This window comes from Lactuca virosa, chromosome 9 (assembly GCF_052849685.1).
Source record: "Lactuca virosa cultivar CGN04683 chromosome 9, Lactuca_virosa_CGN04683_v6, whole genome shotgun sequence".
NCBI lineage: Eukaryota > Viridiplantae > Streptophyta > Magnoliopsida > Asterales > Asteraceae > Lactuca > Lactuca virosa.
The window spans coordinates 170138608-170149795 of NC_136434.1; positions in this window are offsets into that span (position 1 = coordinate 170138608).

The window sequence follows — 11188 nt, forward strand, 5'->3', positions numbered from 1 at the left end:
TCCACTGGGGAACCTCAAGTGGCTGCAACTTGCCATGCGGACGCTGGTGCTCGGCCTTAACCTTGCGACAGGTTAAGCACCTCTCAACAAACCATGCGACATCCCTCTTCATACAGGGCCACCAATATTCTCTCTTCAGGTCCAAATACATCTTAGTGGCCCCGGGATGGATTGAGAACCTCGATCTGTGCGCCTCCTCCATCAGAATGGTACGTGCCCCGCCTGTATACGGCACCCAAATCCGACCTTGAAAGGTCATCAGCCCTCGGCTATCGGTAACGAACTCAGACACCTGCCCGATCACCCGCTCCCTCTTGCGGTTCTCTGGTATCACGGCCTCTGCCTGGGCCTCCCGAATGGTGTCCAGCACCGGAGTCATCACCGTCAATCGCATACAAGTGTCTCGAATCGGGGCGCTCTCTGCCCTTCGGCTCAGAGCATCAGCTACAACATTAGCTTTGCCTGGGTGGTATAGGATCTCACAATCGTAATCCTTTACCACATCCAACCATCTCCTCTGGTGCATATTCAGGTTGGGCTGATCCATCAAATACTTCAAACTCTTGTGGTCCGTGTATATGGTATACCGAACCCCATACAGATAGTGACGCCAGATCTTGAGGGCGAACACCACTGCCCCTAACTCCAGATCGTGGGTTGGATACCTCGTCTCATGATGCTTTAGCTGCCTCGATGCATATGCTATCACATGCCCTCTCTGCATAAGCACCACACCCAACCCCGATATCGATGCATCGCGGTACACCACAAAATCCTCCATTCCCTCTGGAAGGGATAACACCGGGGCTTCGCACAACCTCTGGCGAAGAGTCTCAAATGAGGTCTGCTGCTCCGGGCCCCATGAAAAAGCAACGCCCTTCCGGGTCAACTTGGTGAGAGGCACGACAATCTTGGAGAAATCCTTGATAAATCTCCGATAGTAGCCGGCCAACCCCAGAAAACTCCTGATCTCGGTGGGGGATCTCGGCATCTCCCAACTCATCACAGCCTCAATCTTGGCCGGATCGACCAATATCCCATTCTGGTTAACGAGATGCCCCAAAAACTGGACCTCTCGTAACCAGAAATCGCATTTGGAGAATTTGGCGTAAAGCCTCTCCGACCTCAATACTCCGAGGATCTCTCTCAAATGCTCCTCATGCTGCTCTCTGGATCTCGAATACACCAGTATATCGTCGATGAACACAATCACCGAACGATCCAACATCGGTCTGCACACCCTGTTCATGAGATCCATGAACGCTGCCGGTGCGTTGGTGAGCCCAAAAGGCATCACCACGAACTCGTAATGCCCATAACGAGTCCTAAACGCCGTCTTCTGGATATCCTCATCTCGCACCCTCATCTGGTGATATCCAGACCTCAAATCTATCTTGGAGAACCAAGATGCTCCCTGCAACAGATCGAACAGATCATCAATCCTCGGTAGTGGGTAGCGGTTCTTGATCGTTAACTTGTTTAACTCCCGGTAACCAATGCACATCCGGTGTGAACCATCATTTTTCTTGACAAAAAGGATCGGCGCTCCCCAAGGTGAGATACTCGGCCTGATAAATCCTTTCCCCAACAGCTTCTGAAGCTGTGAAGATCCTGCATCTCTGGTGGCGCAAGGCGATAGGGCGCCTTGGCGATAGGCGCCGCTCCTGGAACCAAATCGATGCAAAACTCCACTTGCCTCTCGGGAGGCACACCCGAAAACTCTTCGGGGAAAACATCCGGGAACTCACGCACTATCGGCACATCACTAACCGATCTCGGCCTCTCTGCTGCTACTCGCGTGTCCATCACGTAGGCCACAAACCCACTACAACCCTGCTATAGACTCTGCCTCGCTCTAGCAGCCGAACAGAACGCTGACCCAGAACGGGTACCCTCGCCGTATACCATAAGTACTCCCCCACTAGGGTCTCGTATCGTCACCAACTGTCGCTCGCAGTCTATAACAGCCCCAAATCGGCTTAACCAATCCATGCCCACTATGACACACACGTCCCCCATCGCAATCGAGACTAGATCTATCGGAAACGCAACACCGAAGATCTCGAGTACACATCCTCGAATCACATCCGAAGCAAACACCGTTCGTTCGTCAGCTATGGAAACTCGTAGAGGTCGACTCAACACCTCCCGCTGGATACTGATGTGCTGACTAAATGCTAATGACACAAATGACCGACTCGCACCCGAGTCAAATAACACCAAAGCAGGTACAGAACTCACAAGAAAAGTACCTACGCATATCATAATATAAGCACAATATCTCAACTCAACATAAAATAAATGAAAGAATACATACCAGCCACGACATCGGGCACTGCGCGGACCTCCTCCACTGTCACCTGGAAGGCTCTCCCGCGAGCCTTCGGTGCCTCGGCCTTCACCGGCCGTACCTCAGTAGCTCGCACGGCAGCAGGGGCAGATCCCTGCGGTGCTCCCTGTGCTGTCCCCCGCAGTTGCGGACACTCGGCCTTCCGGTGTCCGGTTTGGTTGCAATGGAAGCAAACCATGAACCCCTTGGGGCACTCCTTGGCTATGTGCCCCTCCTTGCCACATTTGTAGCAAGCACCTGATCGAAAAACCTCATCATGTCCCTTGCCGCACTTCCCACAAGTACAACCCTTCTTGCCTCCAGATCTCGAATCGGCGGGTTTTGCCCGCTTGGCTGCCGGCTGAGACTGTGTCGGCCGCCGGTCCCTCCCCTCAGACTCGGCCTCCTCCCGGGCCTGAGTCTCCAGCTCAATCTCCCTCTTCTGGGCATTTGCCTGGAGCTCAGCAAATGTCTGGTATGATGAGTTCGCCACGAACTCCCTGATATCCCTCCTCAAAATGCTCAAGTACCGGCTCATACGTGCCTGCTCAGACGACACGTGCTCGGGGCAAAACAACGCCCTCTCGTGAAACATCCTCGTAATCACCGTCACAGACTCAGTTCCCTGCTTGAGGGACAAGAACTCTTGGGCTAAACGTTCCCTCTCCACAGGAGGAACATACTCATCTCGAAACATCATGGTGAACCTCTCCCAGGTCACCGCAGTAAGCTCCACCGTAGTGAAGTCTGCCGTCACAAACTTCCACCAGTCCTTCGCCCCCAAGCGAAGATGGTTCAGTGCATACCGAACCCTCAGATGCTCCGAACATGAGCAGGTGTAGAAGAATCCCTCGATATCAGAAATCCATCTCATCGCAGTAATCGGATCCTGCGTCCCATCAAAATCTGGTGGCTTCGTGTTGCTGAACTCCCGGAACAGCAACGAGTCACCCCCCTGAGGTCTAGCAGCAGCAACAGCTGCAGTAGCTGCAGCAGCCGCAGCCTTAGTAACCGCTGCGTACCGCTCGTCAAAGGTCTCAATCAATGTGGTCTTGATAGACCCAAACATCTCCGGAATCTCGGCTCGGATCGCCGCAGCCACCTCATCATGGATCATTTGACGAAGCTCTTCGTCACTCACGTCGCTCGCCTCAGGTCTGTGGCGTTTCCCCACCATGATGTCTCTGAAATACATCATAAAAACATCAGAGACTCGCTCGAGCATACTCGCACTCGATAACTCAACCCTACTTGTTCTCTAGTACCCTAAGGATTCTTACTTGGACTGCGCACTGATCCGGTGTCTTCAGTAGTACGGGCCCTATACTACCGTCCACACCGCATCAGTATTCACCCCAAGTCCTCCTCCTAGGATCCCAGATCACAAGTACTCTACATCTTGCTAGCATAGGCTACCCTTCGGCAGACCTCTCATAAGCTCCTCATTGCTACCTACTCCCTCTCAAGCATCTCATAGCAGCAAAAATCTTTCTAGGCTAAGGCATCACAAATCAGGCCACTCTAGTCCTAATATGAATACCTAGCCTACTCTAGCATGCGTAACATATCATAAAATAACTCATAACACATAATGTAAGGGTATTTTGGGAAATCACCGTTCGGGCGCTGGCTGATCGTACACACTGCTTCCTTCTGCCTTTCTCAAATTCTTTTACTTTTTTGAAAAAAAATTGTTTATTTTATGAAAAACTTTCTCAAATCCTCAGTTTGAGTTCAAATACACTCGAAGGTGCATCCGAATCCCTCAAACCAAGGCTTTGATACCAACTTGTAACAACGTAAATTTCCAAAACAATTTTTCATTTTTAAAACATACTTTTAATCACAAAGTAATATCAGAACATAATGTATCCAATGTATCGTAACAAAGCATATCCCAGAATCTCAAAACATAAACTCCATGAGTGTGTACGGATCATGCCGGCGCCTTCCCACGATCCTCGCTAGTACCTGAAACACATAACACAACAACTGTAAGCATGAATGCTTAATGCGTTCCCCAAAATACCACATACGCACATACGCCACTCAAGGCTATAAGACCTTTCGGTCACTGTGTCTCAGAGGACTTCCGTCCCACAACCCTGGTAGACCTTCCGGTCCTACCCGTAATGACCTTCCGGTCCTCATCATCTTGACCTTCCGGTCCATTCAATGTTGGCCTTCCGTCCCATTATCATAATGACCTTCCGGTCCATACCATACTACTCATAACATAACATAGCACATACATAGCACATAACAACATCCATCACATATTCTGCATAGCATATAAGACCTTCCGGTCACACATAATTACCACTCTAGGTAAAGTATAGTGAGAAGACTCACCTCGTACGATGTCGGATAACCTCTCGTGCTCGATAACCCGACCTAGCCTCCTCCTATTAACATAATAACATCTCTAATCAATACTTTCTCTTGTCCTCATTTCTAAGGAGTGGGTAAAAGACCATTCTACCCCTCCCAGATCTCTCTCTAGAACCAGCTTGACCAAAACCCTAATGGTCAACTGAAGTCAACTCAAGTCAACGGTCAAACTTTGACCAGACTCGTCGAGTGCACTCGTGTGACTCGGCGAGTCCAGGCGTCTTCCGAATCCTCATAGATCTTCACTCGACTCGTCGAGTTAACCTTTCACTCGACGGTTACCACTGGTCATGAATCGTGGGGCAACCCCGACTCAACTCGTCGAGTGCACTAATGGACTCGGCGAGTTCCTTCCATGGAAACACTCAAATGACCTTCTGAGGTCAGATCTGTTTCTCTAACCTATAGATATGACCTTTCCATACCCAAAAATCACGTAAAGGTCCGACCTTTACACTCATGCAACGTCGAAAGAGCTTCTTTTGGTGAAATAGCCTCTAAAATGGCAACCTAGGTTCATATCTCTAATGGAATAGCATAAAGCAAGATAGATAGGACTCTCTGGACCTCTTAAGGTCCAGATCTAAGAAGAACTCCACTTTGGGACCTCACATACTTCGAATCCAAGCTAAAGAAGGCATAAGAAAACCCTAGATTCAAGTAGATCACCAAATACACGAGATTGAGCATAGATTAATACCTCTAGCAGCCTCTTCTAATCAAATGGTGGTAGATCTGTGCTCCTCAACCTTCCTTGCTTGCCCTCCTTCCTTATTTCTTGCAAAATCACACTTAGAATGATGAAAACGACTTCCTCTCTCTCTCTCTCACAACGCTCTCAGGTGCTCTGGTGCTCTCAAGGGTGAAGGTGGCCGCAAATGAGGGCAATAAGGTCCCTTAAATAGGGCACATGCCCGAGGATTTAGGGTTTCCACCCACAGTGCCTACTCGGCGAGTCTACTCTTGGACTCGTCGAGTAGTTCATTAAACTTATGTGGCCACCCCGCTTCTACTCGACAAGTTATAGCACCAACTCGTCGAGTAGATCAATGATTCACAAAAATAAACAATTAAAATAATATACCTGGAAATCCGGGTGTTACACCAGTTTTATGGTTTTCATATTACTACAGAAGGGGATACGTTCATTAGTTATAGTACACTAGTGAATCTGGATGAACCTAACAGCTATAAGGAAGCCATGGCAGGCCCGAAGTCTGCGAAATGGAAAGAGGCTATAGACAGCGAGATTCAGTCCATGTATGACAACCAAGTTTGGAATTTGGTTGACAATATACCAGGTCGTAAGACGGTCGGGTGCAAGTGGATCTTCAAGAAGAAGACTGACGTGGATGGAAATGTGCATACTTATAAGGCGCGATTGGTTGCGAAGGGTTTCACTCAAACTCCTGGAGTTGACTACGATGAAACCTTCTCACCAGTTGCAAAGATAAAGTCTATCAGGGTGATGCTGGCCATTGCTGCATTTCATGACTATGAAATATGGCAAATGGATGTCAAAATCGCTTTCCTTAATGGGAAGTTGGCTGAGGATGTTTACATGGCTCAGCCAGAGGGTTTTGTCAATGCGAAGCATCCCAATAGAGTGTGTAAGCTTGAGAAGTCCATTTATGGACTTAAGCAAGCGTCTCGCAAATCGAATCTTTGTTTTGACGAGAAGGTCAAAGAGTTTGGTTTTCTGCGAAGCGAAGATGAATCATGTGTATATGTCAAAGCCAGTGGGAGTGTAGTAAGCTTCCTAGTTTTGTATGTCGACGACATACTACTCATAGGAAACGACATCCCGACACTGCAGTAGGTTAAGTCCTGGCTCGGGAAGTGCTTCGCTATGAAGGACCACGGAGAGGCTTCCTATATTTTGGGAATAAGGATAGTGAGAAACAGAAGTAAGAGACTAATAGGACTTAGTCAGAATACTTACTTGGACAAGGTACTAAAACGTTTTAGTATGGAGAATTCAAAGAAAGGGGAGTTACCAATCCAAAGTAATGCCAAGTTCAGTAAGACTCAAAGTCCGAGTACTGAAGTCGAGATAGCAGAGATGAGCCGAGTACCTTACGCTTCCGCAGTTAGCTCAATCATGTATGCTATGAATTGTACTTGCCCTGATGTGGCCTTTGCTTTGAGCATGGTCAACAGATATCAAGGGAACCCTGGCAAATCACATTGGATCGCAGTCAAAAATATTCTTAAGTACCTTCGGAGGACCAAGGAATGGTTTCTAGTCTTCGGTGGGAGTGATGACTTAAAGGTGCGAGGGTACAGTGACGCCAGTTTTCAGACCAACAGGGACAACTACCGTTCGCAGTCGGGCTGGGTCTTTACCCTTAATGGAGGAGCAGTGACCTGGAAAAGTTCCAAGCAATAGACCGTAGATGATTCAATGTGCGGATCAGAGTACATTGCAACGAGCGAAGCGTCAAAGGAGGCAATATGGTTGAAGAACTTCATTGGAGACCTTGGAGTTGTGCCAGCCATAAAGGAGCCCATGGAGATTTTCTGTGATAATGAAGGAGCGGTTGCCTTGACCAAGGAACCAAGAGATCACGGTAGATCTCGACATATCGACAGAAAATATCACTTTATTCGACATCTAGTGGAAGAAGGACTCCTCGTAGTTAAGAGGGTATCGTCGGAGGATAACCCAGCAGATCCCCTTACGAAGGGACTGAGTAGGGTTAAGCACTTGCAGCACGCTAGGAGCATCGGGCTGAAGGACGATATTAGTTTAGATTAGATGGTTTGGAAACGTGTAATAGATAAATTGTAATTAACATTCGATGATTAAATAAAAGAGTATTATTTATTAGTAATGTTACTGTCTTATGTTAATCATTTACCTATTGTTTCATTTTGCATGTTTTGACTTCCTGAATAATTGAATTATTTGATAATAATCGAATTATTCGAATGGTCCACAGTCGTTCATATGTTGGAAGTAGATATGAATGAAGACTGTCATGAATTGGTGTGTAGAATGTCTAAAATGTATTAGACATAGCAAAAGTTTGCTACAACGTTCATGAGTGCTTATGAACTTGATTTGAGCATTGGAATAAATCCACACTTGCTGGAATCACTTCATGGAATTTATCACGAGTGATCGCAAGATGATAATATCATATGGTCTTAAAACCTAGATATATGGTTTATTGTTTGCTAATTGGTTGTGCATTGATAATGCGTAAACGCATCAGTAACTTGATGTTATAAAACGCATTGTTGTGTATGATTTGATTAGTGGATAGTAAATGCATATAAGTCGAAGTTTATCTGTTCCTTTTATCATAGGAGGGTAAAAGCGATATCAGGGCCCCTCGATGATTTGATTTGACTTATATGTCGGGCCCGGTCAGGACTGAATTGATGTGTTCAATTAAGTTCTATGTCAAATGAGTCTGAGATCGAGAAACTAACTGATGGACAATAAGTATGACTATATTCCATGTGATTGTCCACATGATATCTAGAACAAAGGATCATACGATCCCTTATCTAAAGGACAGGTTACTGATAAGATCAGAGTTTGACAAGCGTCTTTGAGAGCTACGATTGCTAATCGGATTAGGCTTTCATTTGTAGTTACTAGACTTATCCAAGTAGGAGACTGTTGGATTAGTGTCTAAGCCCGTAACTATATTTGGTAAGTACTTGACCCGGTTGTGCATGGTCCTTTGGGTTGCCTTCACCATAGCAACTTGATAGGGTGATTTATAAAGAGAGAGAAGATATTATGATTTATTAATATATTATGAGAATAATATATTAAAGGAATAATCATATTATTTAATTAATATTAATCATAGATTAATTGAGAATTAATTTGGTGACTAAAAGAGATTAATTGAATAAAGGGGCTTAAACTATCAAATGTGTGATAGTTGTATTTTGGGCTAGGAAACCCTCATGGATAAGGGGTGGACGAAATTATGGGAAGGATCCCATCAAGATTTCGTCCAAGGCCTTACTCCAGAAGGTTCCATGGGCTGCTTGGTGATTAAGTTGTCCATTAGGGTTTTGGCTGAAACCCTAGAAGCTCACAGTATTAATAGACCCCTTGGGTTGTAGAAATTGGCTACACTTGCTTCTTTGGAACCCTAGGGCCGATTTATATCTCTCTCTCCTCTCTCCAAATCATCCTCTTGCTAGTTGGTGTTTGTAAGCCATTAGAGGAGTGACAATTGTGACTCTAAGCTCCAAGACAAGAAGAATCAAGCAAGCTACAAAAGGTAATCATCTAGATCTGAGTTTCTTATGTATTGTATACACTAGATCTAGGGTTTGCAAGACTTGGATAAATTTCATGTTCAATTAGAGAAACCTAGATCCAAGCATTAGGGTTTGCATGTGCACATAGGAAAGTTCTTATGGCTCAAACCCATCAAAAACGAGTTTGAGTCATAAAGATCCATTCTTGGGACTAAAAAGATCCCAAAACATCACTACACTAGATCCAAGAATACATAAGGAAAGTTGAAAGCTTTATACCTCCAATGAGTGCCAAATGGTGAGGTAATCTCAGATCCTTGAGCTCAAGATACTCAAGTTCTTCTTCTCCAACTTCTATTTTCTTCTTCCAAGCTCCAAATCACCAAAGTAAGCTTCACAAAGCCAAAAACACACAAGGATGAAGTATGAAAGGGTTTCTAGGGTTTTATGAGGTTGAGAGGCTGGTAAGGAGGCTAGGGTTTGAGTCATAATGCTTTATGTATATGGCTTAAACCCTAAAAATTAGGTTTTGGAACCTGCTCACGTACGCTACGAGTACTCCTTGGTACGCTGCGCATACGTGCATGCGTTCCCCGCATCCAATGCTCCTCTACGCCCATCGTACGTCTTCTGGGCAGCCCAACTATTCAGCCCACTCACTAATGGTCCACTCACATAATCCTTCTATTAAACACTTAGCCCAATAATTAATTAAAGAAATATTAAATAATTATTACCTCAAGTGACGGTCGTTACACATACACATGCAAGAGTCACAAAGACAGCTAGTATACTAACATAGCATACACATGGGTCGGCATTGGTGCCTTCGACCCATAGAACAGTGAGGAGACTCACCTCGATCCACTGCTAATCAGATAACACTCGGCTGCTGAATCGGAAATCCCACTAACAACAAATAAAACCCAATTAATAATGATGACATAATCCAATAACCGTGGTCTCAACTCGAAAGTCCAGACTCCTAAGGTAAAGGACCATTTTACCCTCTCCTTAATGGGCCCAACCCTAAACTTGGCCCAAGGCCCACTAATGGCCCAATAACACAACTCGAGGCCCAAACCAAACCTAAGGCCCACTCAAAATCCTGAGACCCAACTAGAGCCCAAACAGATAATTCATAGCCCAAAGAAACAAGACCAAACCCCAAAACAAGCCCATGACCAAAAGCCTAAAAAGACCCACTGATGAACCGAACGCGCTGCGTTCCGTGGTGGAGCGCAGGGCGTTCGTTGCCAGACCACAGATCGGGACCCTTTGTTTGAACGCGCCACGTTCCTAAGATGAACGCACAGCGTTCCCGGCCTTTGTCCAAAAATTACACCAAACGTCTTAACACCTTAATTCCAGCGTCCAAATCCTCAAAATAGCTTCATATCAATGACTTAATCGATAAAGTTGTCAACTTGGAACCTTTGCATGGTCCAAAAAGGACCCAATCATGATTTCAAGCATTATAACTCCATAAAGAGGCCAAGATGCAAGCTTTTACCTTAAGACCTTAGTCCAAACTTCCATATCTGATTCAAAGGGACTTCTTAAGTCATAAAGTTCCTGACTTTATGACTTAGCAAGACTTAATGGGACCCAAAACAAAACCCTAAGTCCCAAACTTTATCAAAAGACCACCAAAACATGCATGAAAGGTTTATACTCATCAAGATCCAAACTTTAAGACTTCATAACCCCAACAAGGACAAAATATGAAGCTCAAAGCTTCTGGAGTAACTTCTACTCACAAGAACCACCTCAAAGGGACCAAAACATAACAAAAACCAACTAGCTAGATCTACTTGAAAGAGTTGTCAAGGTTGAGACTAGGGATGAGCATTAGAACCGCCGGAACCGGAACCGGAACCGGACCAGATCCGGAACCATAATTGGTAACAAGGTCCGGTTACCGGTTCTCCATTTTTATGAAAACCGGTCCCGGTTTGACATTTTTTTCATTTTTTAAAATGCGCATAACTCACTCATATGAAGTCGGATTTAGTTGATTTTTTCCAACATGTAATTTGGAGCTTGTAATTCATTTTTGACTCTAAAAACATGTATTTTGGTTAGATATTGATTTTTGACTCTAAAATATTGATGCTGCGTTTTTTCTATTTCAACACTTTTTTTGTTTTTTTTTGAATTTGTTCCGTTTTTTAAATGTCCATAACTCATTCATATGACGTCGGAATTACTTCATTTTTTTCCAAAATGTAATTTGGT